The following is a 22670-nucleotide window of genomic DNA, read 5'->3' as shown; positions in this document are numbered from 1 at the left end:
GGCTTCCCTAGTTTCCTTTCCTTGGCCATATTCAGCTGTTATGGACCAGTTTATTCATGATTTAGGTAAACACCTTCTATGCCAAAAAGGCTCCCAGGGGATAAGTTAAACATGTTTTATAGTTGAAATGGGATTTGATTTCATTTCATGCTAGTAAAATATATGCCAAAATACAGCAGGATGAAGGCAGGGAATCAAAGTTAACCTCTTTGAGACCACGACATCATGTGGTTTCCAGACTGTTGCTGTATCATTCAGAAAAACTACGCATCTCTAATGACCAATGAGTCTTCCATAAGTTAGTTAGTTTCTGACACAATCTCTGTTCTGATTATGGCACATGATATGAGCCAGTGTAAATACAGTGACCTCTTTCGGAGGAAAACCAGCCTTTTGCTCTTGGACGGGAATGTCTCTGAATTACTCACATGTGAATTTAGCAGCCTGTGCCTTATAATAAAATATGTTAGCCTTAAAAGGTGCTACCAGACTTTTTCTGATTTTTGGCTACTAAAAAACTAACATAGCTCCCCTGATAAAATAGCCAGTGTTTATCAGCTGAGGTGCAATATACTGTACTATTTGTTTGTTTAGATGTTTAGTACCCAAGGGCACATGCAGCAATGAGCTGGGGGTTGGGTTCCACAAATTCACATATATGTCTCCATTTGCAGCACACGTGTGTGTGTGTGTGTGTACATATCTATAATGTTCAGCCTCAGCCCTTCCTCTCAAATACACTCAAACATAGTCTCGGGCCTTCATCCTTACTATTATCTGTGTGCCAAAACACAACACATTTTGGAAATCCACTCCATCTTTTCACTGACACCTCTCAGTGAAGGGATCATGTGTATTATTAAAAATGAAGCATCCACTCAGTTTTCCATTATTTTCCTGACTAGCTATCATTTTCAACAGATGCCATTTAAAGCATGGAGATGAGAAAGATGACAAATAATAGGTAGTAAGCAGAGAAAAATATCAGCAAACAGTAATTTCCAATGAGACTCTTCCCAAAACATTTTTTAAAATTGCATTTTGTGGCTATACCTCCACTTAAACAGCAGTCACAGGAGTTTCTGCTGTATGGTGGGACTGAAACACATGGAAGAGGTGGGAGACCCTTTTGCCCTGGGCTATTGTCTCACCAAAGATAGTTCCCTCATCAGCTGTTTGTTCCCCAAATTGCTGTTACTCAATTGCAGTTTTAGAAATATATTTGGCTGAAAAATGGTACAAGAGGAAAGCCTCTAAAAATGGGGTTAATTGTTCTATAAATAAAAAAGAAAGAAAAGCCAGTTTTTGGGGGGTGGGGTGGGGGAGATCTGGGAATTATATAATAAACAGAACAAAAACATTGAGTATATTGCCCCTTTGGTGAAAAAAGACTATTTCATATGCTGAATCAACAAATATCAACAATCCACTCTGTAGATTTCCTGTGTTGTACAATGTTGCGCTCAGTTAGCCCCCATGGAAGGAATTATGGATGAAAGAACATTAAATAGGCTCTGCAAAGTTGAGGCAGTTTGATGACATGTTTGGAAGGCTGCACATTCCTCTTTAGACCCAACCTCTCAAGCATACAGGTAGTCCTCGGTTTACAATTATTTGTTCAGTGACCCTTTAAAGTTACAGCAGTGCTGACTGAGGGGAATGTATGATGAGTACTCTGAGTTCCAGCTGTTGTGGTGTCCCCACGGTCATGTGATCCCAATCCAGGCGCTCAGGACCCGGCTCATGATTACAAAGTCACAGTGAGCCGTGGTCACCTGATTGTGATTTTTGGTGTTCCCTGCGAGCTTCCCACCAGCAAAATCAATGGGAAAGCCAGCAGGAAGTCGGAAGCTGCAATCATGTGAAATTCTTGCTTAACGACCCACGTAGTCCTCATTTAACAATGGCAACTGGGATTGCCAGTATTGCTGTCGCTTAGTAATGTGGTCATGTGATGTTACACTTTACGACCACATTGGTTAGCAATCGAATTCCCGGTCCCAATTGCCATCATAACCCGAGGACTACCTGTAATATGGTTATGAATTAAATTAAACTCATGCATAACCATATGACTTATGGTTTAAGATGCATGCCGGTTTGATTGTAACCAAATACAGATTGTCTGTATTTGGTTACAATATCTGATTATCAGATACAATCAAATAGATCATCAATCTACTAGTTTATCTAGTAGAGCCTATTTCCAGACCAAATGAAATTTGTCATACACTGTTAAAGGAACCAGGCCCATTGGTCAAAAGTTAAGAGAGCATTCTTGTCAATGAAGGTGAAAAAGTCAGAATGGAACTCGCTATTGGCCTGTATCAGCTTGGCTGGGACATGGTTACCTCCAGAGGCTTTGCCAACTTTCAGCTGTGCTATCCAGATTTCTGCTTCCAACAGCTGAAAATGCTGGCCACCTAGGTAATGGCCCAGCAGATCAATTTGTATGTATCTGATTCATCCAAGATGTTATGGAGTGCTTGGAAGTGGGCCTCCCTTCATGCAGTAGAAATGTAAGAGACGCGTCATACAAAAGTTGTACTTGGAAGTCCAAACTATGTGGGTGAATGTCCAACTCCTGACTTGCATCTTCAACAGCAGGGTGATTGTAAATAACCCTTACTGAATGTTCTCTGAGCTGTCCAGTAAATAAGATGTGTTCATTTGCATTAACTTCATTTTAAGATAATAAGAAAATGATTTCACATTTTTAATGAAATAAGTTTAGGAACAGAGATTTCTGGTCTATTTATTAAACTTAAAATACCATCATATAATGAAAGCTTAAGCTCTGCCTGCCTCCTTTTACTGGAGAAATAGCCTGGAGATAAAAACTCACTTGGTCATTCACTTTTCTGATGAGAGAAAGAATAATGAAATGGAAAAGATACTGAATCGGATTCAAAGTATTATTGACAGAAAGCTTTCAGTCAAACTTTCATATTTTTTACTCTACATATGGTCACCTCTGATTCTAAACACCAAACCCTTTTTCCGGTTATCCAGGTTTCTACTGACAGGATGATTTTATATCCTCTTGTGCAGAGGACCATTAAAGATGTTTTTTTCTTTACACTGGAACTTACAGAGGCATTGTTTTTTGCAGTAAGCTGGAAATATTTAAATAATAGTTTCATATTATGCTTAATATAACACTATATTATCCAGCAATGATTTCCACAGTAGCTTTTATGTTTGCACATGAATGAATCTCATTCCTCAGAGAATACCTAAACCTTTCCTTTTCCCCTTCTTTGCCTTGCCTTCCTTCCTATTTAGTACAGGAGGAAATTATTCAAAAATTGCCCTGTAATTAAGCCCTAGTCATGTATTCATTTAAGCATGTGAAACCCTGCCCAGGCATTCATCTAAACTTGGGAATAGAGAGTAGGGCAGTGCCATAATTGTTATTGTGCAGTCAGCTAAAGATCTGAAAGAGAAATATGCTCCAGGAGACGCAGCTCTCCCTCAAACATCTAGTGGAAAACATGGAAGTCTGGGGGAGAAGGAGGTGGGGACTGTTCATACCTTTGTCTTCTTGAGTCTCAGTTGAATACCTGAACAAGGGCTATATTTACTTTCTCTTCTCTTTGAGGGAGCTGCAACTGCTGCTTTCCTTTCTGTCCATTCATAATACTATTTTGCAATGGGGAGAAACTAATTCAAAAGGTCCCTCTGTCCCAGGCGACAGAAACTGGATTGAACAGGAAGTGGTAAAAGAACTGAAAATTGAAAGAAGGTTTTAACTAATAATACAGTAGCTTTACATGTTTCAGTGCCACATTAAACGAAACAGAACGATCCAGAAACAGCTTCATATTGCTATAATCCATTAAAATATGTGACAAAATGGTTTTGAAATAAAAGGAATGATACCATAGTAAATATTGTCATGTAAGGTCATTATCCTTCAGTGTTGACATCAGGTTAGTGCAGCAGCAACTGCAATGCTCCCTTATGCTATTAAGGATCAGAGGAGACACTTAGAAAAGGTATACCATGAGCACCGGCTATGTAATCAGATTTTGATTACATAGCTGTGTATAATCCTTAAGCAGAAATGCTAAGCATTCTCTCAATGCATTCAAAATCTTCCTCCCTTCCCTGCTTTAAAATACTGGGGTATAAAGACATATGCCTCTCCTCTTAACACAGAGCATTCTGATGAATCCTCTTGCATACCACCAATGAACTTAAAGCAGAATACAAAAGGGCTGTTTTCAGTGTGTCCATGAATCCTGAGGTAGAAATGGCTTCGGAATATAAGAATGTAGGTAGTGCCTTACTGGATCTGACCCTTGGCCCACCTACATTCTAATCTCACAGTGGCCAACCCAATGCACAAGGCAGCCCACTAGTCCCCCAGGAGCTGGCCTTCAGAGGCATTTACCCTCCTATCAAGACTAAGAGTCATTGATTCCCATGACTTTCATGAATTGATCCAACTCTTTTTTGATACCAGCCAAACTGGTAGACAGCACCACATCTCATGGTAGTGAATTCCAAAGTTGAATTATGCATTGTGTCAAAAAATATTTCGGTTTATCCCAGTTCTTACAGGATTCAGTTTCTTTGGGTGACCTCTGGGCTTGAATGCTCATTTGCTGCATGCTAAGATACTTATTTTCAGGGTAAATCTAAAATCTCCTTTAAGTAGAGCTCTACTCCTGGTGACTACATGAGCATGTCCATTATTTTGCTTGGAAATGATGTGGCAGAAGTGGCTTGTCATTGCCTTCTTATGGAAAGTTTGTTCAAACTTCCCAGTACAGTGATGGGATTAAATACTAATCAGATCCAACCTTACTTAACTTTATTGAGCTTAGTCAAAGATGGATTTCTTGCTGTGATCATTTTTACAGTCGAAATACTACTTCTAGCACACTTAGAATTTTAGATCTGCCTTTGCTCTTCCTTGTATAATAAGCTTCATGTTTCATAGAAAATATGAAAGTATGTAATTCCTAAAAATAAACATAATTAATGTGCAATGTCCTTTACAAATCCTTCTGTAATACATCTGCTTAGAATTCCAAATACCAGCATTTCTCCACTTTTCTTTTCATTAGTGGGAAAGAGAAGAAGCCATAAGTAAGATCTATGTTTTAAATGCTACAGACTAGGAATTACAGCAGTATGATTTTACATTATTTCTTTTTAATGAATGGAAGACATGCTGCATGCAGACTTTGGAAAAGTATTGATATATATGCAGACATTTTTATATAACTTTATCAATTTTTTTAATAGAAAGATAAATACTAAGAGAAACTAATATATAGAATAAAGAAAAGAAAGAAGAAAAGAAAGAAGTAAAGACAGAGAATAAAGCCAAAAGTGCAGAAAAAAGAAGAAAAATTTAAAGTACAGGTAGTCCTCGCTTAATGACCACAATAGGCACCAGAAAATTGGTCATTAAGTGAGGTCATCATTAAGTGAGTCACCACATGACTGGACCTGGTTTTACGACCATTTTTATGATAGTCATAAAGTGAATCACTGTGGTCATTAAGGGACACATGGTCGTTAAGTGATTCACGTAGCTGTTAAGCAAATACAGCTTCCCCAAAGGACATTTTTTGCCAGAATTCACTTAATGACCATATGATTTGCTTAATGACCATGATGATTCACTTTACGACCATTGTACAAAAGGTCGCAAATCGTGATCATGTAACTGCACGGTGCATATGACAGTTTGTGATGGTTGTAAGTGGGAGTACAGGTTGTAAAGCACTTTTTCCAAGGCTGTTGCAACTTCAAACCATTGTTAAATGAATGGTTGTTAAGTGAGGACTACCTGTAGCTTCTGATTTTCTTTATAGCAGTTATAAGTATAAATAGAAATTTACCTCTTACTCTATGATTACATCATGATTTTCATTATTTTTTTTATCATCAAAATCATAAGTTCATCTTTTTCTGTTTCACGCAAAAAGTCTATAAGGGGTTTTCAGCCAACCATAAACTTAGATAATGTCTTTTCTCTGATCAATGATGTCAATTTGGCCATCTCTGCAAGTTCCATCACCTTCACCATCCATTCCTCCACTGTGGGTGATATTGACTCTTTCTACCTTTGTGCATATAATAATCTTGCTGCAGTTTTCATGTATAAAAATAAAGTTTCATGACTTTTCTCCAACTGTTTATCAATCAGTCCCAAAAGAAAAACCTCTGGTTTCAGTTGTATATTACACTTTAAAATCTTCTGAATTAGTATATGCATTTGAATCTAAAACTTTCTGGCTTTTTTACCAAGCATGGTAAAAAGTCCCTTCTTGTTCACATTCAACATAAATTTGATGTATATATGCAGACATTTTCATGTAGTACTCATCATAAGATACATATACTGAAAACAAAGTTCTTGCTTTGCGGATTACAAAAGAAGATGAATGTGCCTTTGTATATTTATGAAAATGTCTGTTGTCCTCTCATATTGATCTATTCATTAATATCTAATATTTTACACAAGGCAAAACATGGCACTATAGATTTATTTAGGTGTAATTCAAACTGTCCCTCAGGCCCATTTAAAGAAATTTCCACATTATCCCATTATTCTGAAAAAGAAATGCTTTGGTTGCTAAGAACCTAGTTCTTAAAAGTTTGTACAAATCTAGAACCCCAGTGGTTGCAGAGATCACTACATGGAGAAGGAGGGAGTGGAGAGAAGTTCCCTTATTCAAGAGAAGCAGACACTGCTGAACTTAAAATGCACTGCTGAGCTGAATAGACTCCATATTTTTAGAATTCTTTAAAGCCATTTGCTGACCTGTAGATGGTGATGGATTTCACAGAAAAACCAGTGCATCTTTCATGCCCGTATCTTTCCGTCCCTAAGGTTTACTCATTATTATTTCCTTAGCTTCTGCATCATGAAAATACACGTATTATGCATAAGCAGCAACTAAATAAAACAGAACTAATTCTATTTATTGAATATGTTGCATCCTTGGTTAATCATTGTTTAGAAGTAAGTTCAGAATATAATATAATTGTTCAGAAGTAAGCAAGATTTTAAAGGATAAAAAACCAGCCCATTAAATTAAGCTTGGTGGTGACCTGGCAGCGAATACATAAAAATTTTCTGCCCCTTTCACAGCAGCTTTAAAATTCATTCGCTGGGAAGAAGGGCACTTTTTACAGCTGTCATATTCTTTTTATCTTGACTTTTCTTCTTAGAGAGAGAAAAAAAGCTTCATTGGTGTAAGAGTGGCACTCTTCAGGTTTCCCCAGCGAGTTGCAATGTGTCAGATGAATGGAGAACTGGCAGTTGGAAGCATTTTCTGAGCTGTGCATTATTATGTGGTCATATATCAGCATGTTGTGAAACATCTTTCTCTAGAACAGAACTTATGACAGAAGTTCAGGTTTCTTTTGGAGCTGGGGTGGGATGGGCTAAAAAGGCCTATGGCACTCTCCATTTCTGATGTTAGAAGGTTACAGCTCTAACCTTGAGAAAGTTTACACTAAATTTGATGTTATTGTTGTACAAAATGGGACTTGTTTTCTGACAGCCAATAAAATGGCAGGTGAGAATCCTTTTGTAATGGACTTCAGAAGGCTATCACTATTTGTTATAGTAGTTTAACTGCAGGACCCCCATAAAGGGGGCCACTACAGCAAAAAAAACAATTTTACCAAGTTCATTTTTCATATTACGATTTAGAGCAGATTCTCACCTGTTTTGACAGTGGGAAAAAAATTAGAGCTAGATTTAGGAGAATGAAATCGCCTCAACATTAATGAAGAGAGAGGAGGGAGCTGAGCACATATCTGTAACTGGTTCTGTGCATAGAATAAGAGAGTCTTACAGCTGAGAAACAAATGTAAGAGAGACAACAGAGAAAGCAGTGAAAATAATGGAACCTTGGCATAAATGGGAAAAAGAAGTGGTGGCTTGTACATTTAAGTCCAGCTCAGGTATTGACCTTGGATGATCATGGGAAAAAAGAAAACAGTAACTAAGTAGGGTCAGAGCTGGTTAGTCCTTGGATGGGACTATCAGGAAATTCAATGGCTAGAGTGGAAAGTTGAAAAAAAAAATCCCCAAAGAAAGCAATAAGCAATGGCAAGCCACTTTTGTGTTGTTACCAAGAAAACTATATCGATGTGTCAAGGAGTTACATACACACACAGACAGACACAGGTAAATTCATTCATGTGTAGGATGAAGTTTCTGTCCTTTCACTTGCCCCATTTATTATTTCCCCAGGATTATAGTTTTCCCCAGGACTTATGCAAGGTTTTCTTCTCTACCTTTGGCTGAACCTTGAACGAACACAGTGGAATAGTATCTTGCTCACAATTTACCTGTGATAGAATGGGGGAGGAACAATAGCTCTTACTATTAGTTTGTTAGAAAATTACAGTGGGTAATTTCCAGTTTAGTTTGCACCCAACACAATCCCCATCAATGCCTCTATCCACATCAGAGCAAGAACACACACCATTCAGTGTAAGTTGCAAAAATATAGCTTGATTTTTTTTGTTGTTAAACATCAACAAATATCAAAATCAGTTAACTGGGACCAAAGGCAAGCAAAAGCTGGAAGACAGAAAGACATGAACAACAGGCAACAGTTATCTCTCTCGCTCTCTCTATGTATACATCTTTATCAAAAGGATTTTCTAGAGCTACTGGAAGCTATGCTATGGGGAATTAGGAAAGACAGTCCCAAAGGGAGTGGCCTTTGATAATTCCAGCCCTAATGCTTTTATGAACATAAGAATCGCAGACTTGGGAAGGAAAATAGGACATTAGGTGATCCCTCCTCTATTCTGTTCCATAAAGAAAAGAACATGGTGGATGGGGATGACGTACCCATCAAGTTTAGCCTGAATGCTGAAGTCAGACTTTTCTTCCTGGGATGCACTATCCAAAATCTGAGGCAGACAAGCATCAATGAGAGGTACTTCCTCTCTTTCTTCTGGCAGGTTTTGGCTTTTCAACCTGTTTCCTCACTGCTCATTTCATCATTGATAAAGTTGGATTTACTGGAACTGGCATTCAAAAGCATTAGCTGAGCCTGGGGCATTCAGCAGTCTGGATGCCCGGCCTTTGTATGCTTGAATTAGCATTTATCTGTTTCCAAGCCTGACATCCAGTGAGCCGCATGGTCAAGCAGCCACTAGGCCTTTCCTGTTCTAATCTGACATCTTAACTACTACACTGTATAGTATGAGAGGAAATTTCATTGGTGCGATAGGAGAGAGTTCTAGGAATCCCCCTACCCTCCTACCCACCACAAAAGTTTTGGAATTTGTTCAGTTCTGAACTAGGTGGACTGATAAGTCAGTGGCCTTTGAAACTCTACCCATGGCCACGGTTCACGCTCATGAACCTGCCAGTAAATTCTTCTGAATATAGGGTGATTTCTGCATAAAGGTCTAGCTTGGTACTTTAAAATTCACCTGATTTACCCCATTTCTATATAAAGAGAAATGCTTTTAGATCTGAATCTATTGGGTTTAAATGCCATTTCAGGTTGGCAACACTAGATTATCTTATTATTTCTTAGCCTCAGTTCTCAAACCACACAAAAGAGAATATTAATGAATTAATGATGTATCTCAGTATGATTGTGAAAGTATGAGTATATCTATATCTATATTTCTACCGCAGGATGAAGGTCTCTTCATTGAAGGTTATAGACCATAATCTACCATGTTAGTCTCACTCCCAGTCCAGAACCTTAACCACTACACACGCGCGCACACACATACACACATGCAAAGACACACATCATTTGTTAAGTATCACTTGATATACCTTGTATGGCAATGTGATATCTGTTTGTGTGTGTGTGTGTGTGTGTTTTAAGTACATTGCAGGAGAACAATACTTGTATCTCAATAATCCAACTAACATCAGCATAATCCTATATGGAGGGATTGGCAATGTTTGGAAAACCAACAAGTGAAAATAAGAAGATTTATACACTTGTACGTATAGCTTAGGCAAAGATTTTCACATGCAAAGTTGAAATTCTCCTTCCAGACAAGATATTCTTATAACTGCTTCCCCATTCTTTTCAAAGCAAGAACTCTAGTGCGTGTCAGAGGGGTGTGTGTGTGTGTGTGTGTATGTGAAAGAGAGAGAGAAGCAAGGTTCACTGATTTCGGAGAGAAGGAGGAAAGCACCTCTAAAAACTCTTTCAAGTAATAAAACATCACTTAATGAACCACGATGTGTCTTTCCTCCCAATATGCCTTGCTGAGTATCGCTTCTAGGCAACAACTAATAATACTGTAGTCTATATAAATTCCTATATGAAACTTTGGCAGCTCCAGTGTGAAGGCAAACATGAGAGACTGTTGCTCACAAACCATTCAGCAACCGGCTGATCTTCATCTGCCATAAATCAGATTAGTTTCAGAATGTTCATAATAGACTGAAAGATGCTGTTGAAATCCATCAGAGTAAACAGCATTGTTCTTTATGGTGCCTGGTATGCTGGAGCTCTATCTGTCTAAACAGAGGAGGAAGACATGATTCTTTTGTTACGTGACGTTAAAGTTTAAGAAAGAAAAAGAGGGAAGATAGACTTCTGAAGTTATCCCATGATTTCTTCTCCTCTTTTAGAAGTGAAGACCCTATTTATGTTCTTATATTCATCTATCTGCAGATAGGAAAATCAAATTTAGCTACATTTAAGCCAATAACTACCTTGAAGAGATATTACAGTATAAAATAGAGATAGCACACTGAGGCCTGTATGCACGAACATGCCTGGAAATACTTCCTTGGCACACAGTAAACTCCCTGCCTATCATCATCATCATCATCATCATCATCATCATCATCATCATCATCATCATCATCCAGATGTTTAGACTGGATTTGGCGTTTTTATCCACTTATCTATATTTACTATTATTCTTATTCTTACTATTATCATTATTTTAGTTCTTTTATAAAAAAATATTAATTGTAAAACTGGTAAGCTGCTTTGCCAAATACAACGGTGATCTTCAAAGCCTCCTTTTTAATAGTAATTTTATTAAAGATTACAGTTGCAACAATAAAAGCTAATACAAACTAAAAAAAAAAGAATAAAAAGAAAAAGTAGAAGATACAGAAAAGAAAGAAAAAATAGAAAGAGAAATAGAAAAGAAACAAAAAAAAAGAATATAGTAAAGAAAAAGAAAAGAAATATATAAAGAAGTGACTTCCCCCTTCATCACAAGTATAAACAATTTTAGCAACTTATCACTTTCTCTTAAAACACAACAAAATATCTCTTCTTCCCATATCCCATCTCTTATCTACAAGCAAATCCATAAAGTATTGTCATTTCAATTCTGATGTCAGCAAAAGTCCATTAAGGGTTACCAGAGATAACAACATATCTATTTTAACCTTGATCAAAGAAACCAACTTTATATTCCTTCTTTTTACTTCTAATAATCCTGATCTGTAGTCCCTTCAAATAATGTCCTAGAACTTGATTTCTTTTCATTTTTTCTTTGTCCTTTCTCACAAAATTTTTCAAAACTTTAACAAGCCTCTTTTGTAAATCTGAGATAGAAAAATTATCCAGGTCACACTCTTGGTTTGTTATTTTATGTTATCCCTTTTAATTATTAAGACACTTTTTGTAAGTCCAGTGTAACATCTTTTTCCATGTCATTCTTGTAGCCTGTCATTTTTAAATCCACTTTCAAATCAGTCTCAAACTCGTCAGGTAGAACTTGTTCCTCTTCCATAACATCTTTTAAACATCTATCTATCATAGAGGCAGACACTCTTAACATTAACTTCTGGGTCCATTATTCAAAAATATCCTTCAATATGTCCAATGTTAAAATGTTTCATTTGTAAGTCAAGTTTGAGTGTTCTTCTCCTTTAATTAATTTAATTAGCATGTTTAGTTCCCTCTAGTTCCAATTATTAATGTCTTATCTTAAAAAAAGAAAGAAAGAAAGAAACAAAAGCATTTTCCCACATGAAGGATTCTTTATAATTAATTCCAAAATCTTGTTTCAAATTTATCTGGACCCTTAATCCATTTGTAACTTTCTAAAATCAAAGTTTTAATCACCCTTTTGCTGTTTATTCCCATTTTTTTAAAGTTCTTAAACTTGTAGTTAAAACTTCTTTTGCTAAGGATTGAAGGAAACTCACTCAGTGCTATAAAACTTGCCAATCCAAAGGTTCCTAATAGCAATTAACAAGCAATTTCCAAAAGTGATTAGAAAAGGAATTATGCAAACTTTTATTTCAAAGGCACTGACCACAGTTTGAGCAAGATGGCTATTCCCTTGACTCCCAGAGCTCTAAACCTGCTGGAGACTGCTGTCTTGGAGTTACAGAAAGGATTCTTTAGTTTAGGGCAGGGAGGACTATGAGAAAGAGACTCACAGTAACTCCACCTTAATTATGCTACATATAAGTTGATCAGGAAAATTGCTTTGCCAGCTTTCAAGATTCTGTCACCTTACCCTACTAGCAATATAACATCATTCCAGAAATCCAAGTGGTTTTTGCTTACTGAGTTTCCCAGCCCTGAAGGGCTTGACAAAGATGAAGTGTATACTATTGATTTTTTCCCAGGTCCTTCATTGTTCTATTTTAATGTAGAAGGTTCAGCAGTAGGACCAGTTCGAAATTATTACAGGTTTCCTGGAAGAAGAATATAAGTTCCCCCTTTAGAACCTTCTAAATTGCTAAATTGCTTAGAACCTTTAGAACCTTCTAAATTTCTCAAACCGCAGTTGGTGCCTTTGAAAGGACACTAAGTTCACATGCTTCCTTTTCTAATTGCTTTTGGAAATTGCTTGTTAACTACTTTTCAGCTATTAGGAACCTTTGGATTGACAAGTTTTATAGCACCGGGTGAGTTTCCTTCAATCCTTAGCAAAAGAAGTTGTAAATACAAGTTTAAGATCTTCTTCTTCTTCTTCTTCTTCTTCTTCTTCTTCTTCTTCTTCTTCTTCTTCTTCTTCTTCTTCTTCTCCTTCTTCTTCTTCTTCTTCTTCTTCTTCTTCTTCTTCTTCTTCTTCTTCTTCTTCTTCTTCTTCTTCTTCTTCTTCTTCTTCTTCTTCTTCTTTGGAATAAACAGCAAAAGGATAATTAAAACTTTGATAAATAGGACCAGCTTGGAGTTATTACAGGTTTCCTGGAAGAAGATTCTCAGTTCCCTCCAGCACATTCACACAGACATGACTGAGGACTACACTACATTTCCTCACTTCCAGGGGAGTGCCAGTCCAAGTATATTGCCTGGTGGCCATCCACACTGGTGAGGCAAATTGCATGCCTTGATCACTTCAAGCAGATGCTGTGTCCATTTCTGCTAAGCATTGGATTTCCAGGCCTAAAGGCTCAGTCAAGTTTTAAAGTGGCAAATATAATGTGACTCACAATCTCTGCTCATAGTGCCATTCCACATGCTGTCAATAACATTTGAAAGCCACTTGAAAGCTTTTTCAGTCCAGTGCCTGCCAAAATTATCCAGTACTTGGCACAGTGAATCTTGAAGCTGTTAAATTAGACTAAGTGAAAAATAGCTTTCCAATGTTTTGGAGACCTCACAGAGGTTTGTCCATAGAAGCAATACTGGACAATCTTCCTATGGAGTCAGAATATATTAACTGATTGTAAGAATATGAGGAAAAGATGGTGGTTTCACCCTTTTACAACTATTAAATTATGAATACAAGAGGAATCCAAATGATGAATGCCAGAGGAATCCAAAGGTAAAACAGATCACCCTCGGATCTGGTTCTGAATATGGACCTTTTTTTTCTCTCATTTATTCACATAAGTAGGGCTTTATTATGAAGAATAGGCTCTGAAGATGTACCTTCACTGCAGCTTGCTTCTATTTATCTTATAAGACACTTCCATAAGAGTTTTGCTTTGGTCCCAAATGAATTCCTGAATTGCATGTTCCCATGCTATTGTCTCCATTTGGCCACTGAACCAAATAATTTCTCATTCAATTGCGCTGTATCTGAAATCAGAGAAAAGACCATCATTCTTCTTGCAGCAGTAAAACTCTGCAGAATTTGGGGATAGCCTGTTTTCCCTTTGGCAGGAACCCTTGTCTAATTCTGTGCCCCAAGTTCTCAGGTATCAGTTGGTCTAGCATTTGGTTCACAGATCCTCAAAGTGGAAAGATGCCTTGACAGCTTCATAGGTTTTCCCTTTAGAGCAACTGTCTAGGTTTTTGTTTCCTATTTTTCATACCATTATATAAATCACACCATCCCTCTAATTCTACTTTAAAAAGTAACTGGGATTGGAAGGGACTGTTTTGACTACAGGTAATCTTTATTTAGTGATTGCAATTGGTTTCTGCAAAATGGTTGTTAAGTGACACAGTTGCTAAGAGAAGCATATGACTGAGAGAGAGGGAGGGAGAGAGACAGATGCTGCAAAGATCACTGGTTGTGGCTGCCTCATTCAGAAAAAGTTCTCTTGTACAGTATCCTGTGCCTGACCCTTTTTTCCCCCCCCCCTCTTGCAGGGCAGAGAGATTGCTTAAACAAACTTCCTCTTCCTGAGCTGCTTTTCTCCACAGCACAACCAATCTGGAAAAAGTGCTAACTGCAGGTGAACAAGCTCAGCTCTGTGACCTTAATTAGTTGATTAGAATCCCCCGACTGGTTGCTGCTGCCTGAAATTGACCAGACCTTAATCAGTTTCACACTGAAGTCTGTGGTTGTTGTAAATGCAGGCATTGGTCAGAAAATGATTTTTTTTATTACTGTTTATTATTATTATATTTGTGAGCAGTTGCTATCCGAGGCAGTTGCTAAACAAGGACTATCCATACTATAGATCCATGCATAGATCCCTTGTATGCACAGTGAGTCCAGGTGAAGGGAGTCAGAGTGAAATTGACAAGAGATAATGTCTGTTTCCCTTTTCTCTATGGCAGTAAATCAGCTGGTGCAAAAGGCCAGCCTACTGCTTGTGTTTTTCAAACAACCACCTCATGGATAGGGTGAGAAAATAGCAACTTTTCTTTTCCTTTTTTGTGGAGAAAAGGATAAAGGAATTTTTATTGTTCCAGTACCACCTCTGTCCCCCCAACCCCAATATAACATTCAGTGTCCTATTTAAAGTTCATGTCTGTGGGTATTGTTTAAAATATATTTCCGCCTCTCTTCCACTTCAGCCACTTCAATAACATACAACCAAGTTTACAATTGTTAGTGTAAAAAAGTGTTTGGCTGCGAAATTATGGAATGCTATCCTTTCACGATCATATGGCAAGAGGTTTTTAAATACAAAAGAGTGATGCCTTCACATATCCCCTTTATAACTACTGCTCAGAAGTTGTTGTTGTTGTTGTTATTATTATGGTTGGTTGCACAGTCAGCCAGATGTTTAGACTGGATTTAGCATTTTTATCCACCTATCGAGTCCTTCCCAAGGACCTGGGATAGGCAGATGTTGTTGTTCGATGTTGTTGTTATTATCAAACACCGAAATTAACAAACTGTGTTCTGGAACTGCAAATGAGGTGGGAACTATCAGTGTATTTTATTTTCTTTTTGCACTAGGAGGATTTTTGTTCCTTCAGGACCTCTAGTACAGTGTTGTCCAAACTTGGCCACTTTAAGATGAGCGGACTTCAACTCCCAGAATTCCCCACTGGGGAATTCTGGGAGTTGAAGTCCGCTCATCTTAAAGTGGCCAAGTTTGGACAACACTGCTCTAGTAGGTTGAGTGAGGCTCTGACTGGGTGGCCTTTTTGAGTCTCCTATTGGTCAGCTGGAAGGAGCACACTGATTGGCTCATGGTGTATCCTACCTGTTCTCCACATTCTGAATTGCGCAGCACTGAAGGGAATTCAAAAGGCTTGGAAGGGTTGGGAGACAGAAATGTTCCTGTGTGGGAGGGTCTTTAAACTAATGTCATTCCATTCAGTGGCATCAGTGGGGAGGGGGGAGGCGGGAAGGGAGGGCCAAACCAATCAATGTGACAAAAGGAGTATCACAACACTAGCTCCTCCCCTTTTGTATGTGCCTCATGACATTGCATGTGTGTCCAAAATGGTGGAGTTTAAGGTGCCATGAAAGCAGCTTGGTGATGCAGATGCCCAAGTTCCTACTACAGTTGTATTTGAATGCCACCAAGTCCAATTTTTAAATGCAATTCCAGCGGGGCTCCTAGATATAGAGTGAGGAACTGTGGCTAAACACACACATGTACACATACTGCAATAAAATATATTTGTGGAGGTAGGAGTAAATCATTCTTTTTCCCTAGGCTTAATAGTTAGCTAGAGCTCTTTTCCAAAATGGACATCTTCACAGTTGCTTTTGAAATCCAACAGAAAATAGAATAATCATTACTCTATCCTCAGCAAAAAAGCAAAGAAAAGCAGAAAGAATCTAAGCCATAAAGAAGGAAACTGCTTAAACATTTCAGGACAAAATATTTTGCTAGCTCCCAGCTAGTTTGGAAACAGTCTACTCATGCCTGAAAATGTATTTGTTTATTGCTTTCGAGGCACTGTTGACTCCTGGCGACTGCCTGGGCAAGTCCCTGCAGTTTTCCTGGCAAGATATCAGAAGTGGTTTGCCATTGCCTGCTTCCTAGGGCTGAGAGAGAGTGACTGGCTTAAGGTCACCCAGCTGGCTTTGGGCCTAAGGTGGGACTAGAACTCACAGTCTCCTGATTTCTGGCCTGATGCTGTAACCACTACACCGAACTGGCTCTCTATGCTTGAAAAACATAGAGAAAGGGGCACTACTGTTTATAACCCAGTGTATTAATACACTGGGCTATATACAGTACTGCACCTTTCTGATTGGTGGATCAGAACCCTGGATCTTGGGGCACCAATCAGAAATGAAGGGGCAAAGCAATGGAGGTGGAAAGAAGGAGGAAGAATTGGAGTAATTTGCTGTCCAACAGTCCAACAGGCTGTGTGGGTATGTGGTGACAAACCACTGTATGAAATCAGAAAAAGTTGCCTTGGTTTGCTTTCTGCGTCAAAAATGACCATTTTTCCAGGATGTGGCTGCCATCACTTAGTATTTTTAGATTATTTAGACCATTTATCATTAAAATTTCCACAGAGGTAGGAATGAAAGACACTATGGCAAAAGCAGCATGGAGTTCTGTTGCTCTTTAATCATCAATGGGCTACTTTTTAAGATGGGAAAGGACAGCTGTTTTTCTTGCAAAAATGTAAAACACTAATGTCTGTGGAATCTTTTTTAATATAATTTTATTAAAGATTTTAAAAAAGAAAATAAAACGAATGCAAACTAGTACAAAGTAAGAAAAAGAAAAGGAAGGGAAAGAAATCAAAGAGAAAGCTAAAAGTGCAAGAAAGGGGAAAAAAAATTATTGTCTATGGAATCTAATGACCAGCAGAGGGCGCTGTGTGCCGATTTTCATCTCTTCTTGGATTTAAACAAGAGTCCTGAACCTTCAAACCTTTTTAGAACTGGAGGATATTGGTTCTGTCATCCCAGTTACAATCAGGAGACATAAGTTCAGAAAGTAACAGGTGAGAAAAGAAATAAGAAACAAAACAAATGTTTGAAACATAAACCTGGAAGCGTTAATAACCAATGAGTAAAGTGATTACATATTCTTCTTTCTTTTATTTTTGGAGGTTCATTTATTTTAAAGCCCTAGAGAATTTTCACCTCAATAATTTATTGAAGTCCAACCTGAACAAAATACAGGGGAAAAGGCAATAATTTATTGGTAGGATTTAAATGCATAATGTCCCACATTTAATATCAAGAATTTTCAGTTAATATAAGATTTTAAGAGGCAAGGCTGGGAAAGACTCATAGCTGAGACTAATTTTATTAGCAGGGATTCTCTAGTTTAGATAAATAGTCTAACGGCATAAAGCATGCTTATAATATGCTTATTTCACAAGGAAAGTACAGATCTCCTATTTGATTTCCTCATCTGATATCCCAGTGACCTGAGACTGGGAAAACATTCTTGTGTTTCTTGAATTTTGGGAGTGGATCTCGCCCTGACCCAGTTTTATGAGAAAATGTTGTATCTACTCAGGTTGCCTGCAATTTCACCTGTTATGCTATCCATATTAGTATTATTAATACAGGTGGCCAACAGCGAAGTGTTTGGAAACTTCAGAATGTAACTTTGTTACTAAGACCCATGGATTTCATTGTACTTTTCCTGTTCTAAAATAAATACTTGCATTGACCTGTCATGAATGAACAACTTATTTTGACTGATGCTGAACTTCTTTTTCTTTTTACATGACCTTAGTAGGCATGTGGGGATACAGTATTTCATCATGGTGCCTATATGATGGGGTAAGTGATTTTTTTCATGCAGAATCAATTAAATAAATCCACACCAACAGCTTTTTTCCATCCTTTAATCGTATGCTTAGGCCCTTTAAGAATCATGATGAATTCTGTTAACAAAGAAAAAAAAAATGATGCAGGAACTGACATTGTCACAAATAGTATGAATACAAAAGCACTTTTAAATTACGATAGGAAGTACCTAACACAGTCTTGCTAATGACCTATGAATCACAACAGTCTTTATATCCATTTCTGCATGTTGCCTCCTAGGAGTCAGAGAATTTTGGGTTGGTTATTTTTGCTTTTCAGTCTTTGTTTTCTAATATACAGTACCGTGCAAAAGTTTTAGGCAGGTGTGAAAAAAATGCTGTAAAGTAAGAATGCTTTCAAAAATATATATTGTAATTTGCTCACTTTGCATTTTGTAAATTGATAAACATAAACAATTACAAGATATATTTTTGAAAACATTCTTACTTTACAGCATTTTTTCATACCTGCCTAAAACTTTTGCACAGTACTGTATTTCATTTTTTTAATTCATGCTTTTTCTGTGCCATGATAAGATGACTCTTATTTTGCTGCTAATGCTTTTCAACATACTTCAATGCAGTGTTTCTCAACCTTGGTGACTTTAAGACATGTGGACTTCAGCTCTCAGAATTCCCCAGCCAGCACAACTGGGGAATTCTGGGAGTTGAAGTCCATACACCTGCAAGGTGCCAAGGTTGAGAAACACTGCATTAAAGATACTGCTGCATGGAAGTCTGAAGTAAGGCTGGTTTATGCCTGAGGTGATAGAGCACTATGATTACAAAAGTGTGTTTAGATACATAGATCTGAATTTGATAAACTCCCCACTGTGAATACAAAGACTGTAGGAATGTACAAAGAATTCCTTAAAACAGAGAAACTGCTCAGGGCAATATAAGGATACATAGCAGTTCCTGTTTTTCTGATATTTCTCCTAGGTTAAGTTCTATTTCTGTTTTGTTTTTGTTAATCATAGACTCAGAGGCTTGATGGATGCTTGGAGGTCTTCTAGTTCTACCTTCTGCATACCAACCTATGTGGCAAATGCAGAGACTGAGCATTTCCAATGCATGTGCAAGATCTTGCTTGAGGATCTCCAGGATGGGAAGATATCAGATATATATTTTACTATAAGAGATGGGAAAGCTGTCCCTTCCAAATGTTGATGAAGTACAACTCCTAGCAGCCCTTGACTCAAATATTCTTCAGGTATTCTGTTTCCACCTTATGGAATTCATCCTGATTTCTCCATCCCAAATATCATTCAGTAACTGAAATAATCAAAAGGCTCAGCATTGTCATTCAAGGCAGAAAAACTAAAGTTAAACATAATACTAAGAATTATTTCATTTCCCTCACATGTTCCCAATAGTTGGCAACTGGAGGTTGGAGGCTAAAATAGTCTGTCTATGTGGACGTTCCTGAGAGTGGGAATCTGATCTGACCAAGGATTAGTCAAACAGATTTTGTAACTAGAACAGAAAGTAGATGTATGTGCAGGAAGTACATTAAGGGAGAAGCCAAGCCTAGCACCTAGCTAGCAATATCTATGAGGAGGAAAGCCCAACATGTGCTCCAGGCTTGTGTCCCTGGGAAAAGAAGGAAGTGACTTCAGATTAGCATTCACAAAGACAAAGAGCAATCACAGAGGTAGACAAAGTGGGGTGGCAGAATAAATCCTTAATTCTCTATCTACAACTTATTGCCTGCTTGAAATTGGCAGATCGTGTGCTGAAGATTCAGCGCTATTGGATTTGGACCTCTGACAACTACTGACTTCAATAGACAAAATTAATGGGGAGAGAAAAAGGATCACATTGCCATAGAATGCAACAAGAAGAAATGGAGCGGGGGACTATCAAATACTCTGTCTCTGGGCCTCTCAGAATCTTAAAATGGTTTGGGTTTTGTCATTCCTGGACCTCCTATTCAGACATACACTAGTCAGACATATACCTATTCAGACATAAACCATCATGGATGGTTTAAATGGGTTTCCTGCCCGTTACAGGAGCTGGACTGGACGATCCTGATCCCTTCTGAATCTACAAGTCTCTGATTCTGTGATTCTACATACAATTGCCTTGCTTTTTAAGCCAGTTTGACATCAACTTCTGAAGAGCAAATGAAGACCACAGAATGGAGTTTGGGACCATATACAACCATGTATCAGACCACTGGTTTCAAAAACTGATCCTGGATGTGCAAAGGACCCTTCGAAGTGTAACAGAGTTTCCCTATTTCCCTCTGAAATATAAGAATGGAGGAGGAAGGGAAAAGTTCAAACATATTAACCAAGCTTGTTGACCTCAGTTGTATATTAATAAAAACAACAAACAAGAAACACAGCAAAATACCAAAAATGGATCATGCAATAAATTTATTAACCTGTAAAGTGCCAGTATATTCCCTGCTTTTTTGGGGGGGGGGCAGGGGAAGGAGGTTGAACAGTCAACATTTGAACATGTGGAGAGAGCCAGGATTTTCAATATCAGTTTATCTAACAAAGACAAAGTTCAGTTCAGTTCCCTTAGTTACTGTGAGCTCCTTAGGAAAATAAAAGGAACATGTGTATACTTTCTGCATTATGCTTTCTCTGTCTCTAGTTCCAGCAAGACAATAAATACCAATTCTTGTATTTATTTACACAGTATGAGACGGTGTTCTCCCTTTTCAGCCTGACTTGGTTAAAGTTTATTTTCTCTGTTGCCTGAGAACATTTGGTGGGAATAAGAGAGGATCATATAGCTGTTTCTAGGCCAGACTAGTTTTAAATTTTATGTAGTTTCATCAGCAGATAATTTTTTAAAAATTATTCAGGGAGACAGATTTTTAGTTTTTAAATACATACTTACTGAGATAGATTTTAAATGTAGAGTGCTGTTTGTTACTTAATATTATCAATGTGTTTTAACTTATATAGGATATGTTTCCTTTAATGGTTCAAAAGTCATTAGCCTGAAAACTAATAAATGGAACAATGGGACAGGTATTTAATAAATATCAGAAGGGGGTGATATCTAAAACAAATGTAAAAGAAATAATTAAACTAATCAATCAGCCAATAAATGAATAAATATTATAACAAATGACTTCACTGTCTTGTCTTCCTTTATACACACATAGGTAGAATTTCATTATTTTATGCATATGGGTTTTTCATTAAATGTTTAGTGCAGGTTCTATTATCCTATTTAGGAGAAGCATTTGCTTCCTAAATCTTGTTGGCATGAGCAGTTATGGCACGTGAAAGCTTTTCACATTGTGATGTTTTATTTACCCTTTTTGGATTTTAGGTGTAGGCTCCCACTTTCTTCAAATTCCTGTTGACGATAATAAATAGGCCCCTGTGAACCTCCCTTTTTAAAATCTCACATCCCTATCACTTCATTGCTAAAATACTATCTGTGGCTTCCTGCCATTTTTAGATGGGCAACACTAGAAAATAGATTCTAAGCTAGGCCTAAATTGGGCAAAGAGAAACCTAACCCTATTAAAACCTGTAAATCCCACTTGGTAGACCAGACTAGAAAACAACTCTACAGGAAGACTAGAACCATACTTTATCGAGACAGGCTATAATAACAGAATCTTGCAAGTCTGATTGTGCTTTACCTCTTCTCCTTACAACCCAGTGAATCAGGGAGGCATTTGTCAGATCTGCTTCCAAATGTTATCTTGTTTCCCAGGACTTAAAGAATGTTTCAGCCCTCTTTGCCTGGGTAACGGTTCTTGCATATTTCTGTCAAGGTCATCTCTTTACTGTCGACAAAACTCAGAATAGAAAATATAAATGTGGCTCTGTTTCTCTGTGTGATTGGTTGCATTCATTTTCACCTGCTAAAAATGTCTCTCAAAACCATTAACTGTAATCACCAAAGATTGTCCACCATGACTAGTACAGCTTGATCCCCAGTAATGCAGCAGCACACTTTTCATGTTCCTGAAAATATTGAAATTTACTTTCCTTACTCTGCAGTAATATAGCTGGAAGAGTCAAACTTTATAAGTTGAAGCTAAATTTGCTGCTTGAAGTGAAACATTCTTTATCACATAAGATATTGCCAGGGAAAACTTTTATTGCTCAATCAGACACGCAATTTTCAGAATTTCATGAAGTTGGAAGATGAAGTTGGACTCAATTTGTAATCCTCTAGTTATTCCTCGTCATTTTTTCTTTTTTTCTTTCCAGAAAAAAAGTGTTCATTTTTCCAGAAATATTGTTTATATTATAGTAGCAAATTAATTGGTAAACCAGTGACTATTGATAAGTATAGATTTTTCCCCTTTATTTTCTTTTCTTATTTTCTATTTTTAGGTAGTACTTCTAATTTTTTGTAAAAAAAATCTTTCTTCTT

At 37.5% G+C, this 22670-nt stretch overlaps 1 long non-coding RNA gene across 1 annotated transcript; it reads left to right on the top strand.

Annotated features, from left to right (window-relative positions):
* The first annotated feature begins 17848 nt into the window (after positions 1 to 17848).
* LOC148213718 (uncharacterized) lies at positions 17849 to 21365 on the top strand. Its single transcript, XR_015793998.1, has 3 exons — positions 17849 to 18282; positions 19289 to 19521; positions 20036 to 21365. It is a non-coding gene; the product is annotated as an uncharacterized LOC148213718 (long non-coding RNA).
* The last annotated feature ends 1305 nt before the right edge of the window (positions 21366 to 22670 follow it).

Source organism: Python bivittatus, unplaced genomic scaffold (assembly GCF_059951505.1).
Source record: "Python bivittatus isolate LINGU-HERP-01145 unplaced genomic scaffold, Pbiv_v1 ctg000840_np1212, whole genome shotgun sequence".
In the NCBI taxonomy this organism is placed as follows: Eukaryota; Metazoa; Chordata; class Lepidosauria; order Squamata; family Pythonidae; genus Python; species Python bivittatus.
The sequence above is the reverse complement of the archived record's forward strand: the minus strand, read 5'-3'. Positions and strand labels throughout refer to the sequence as shown.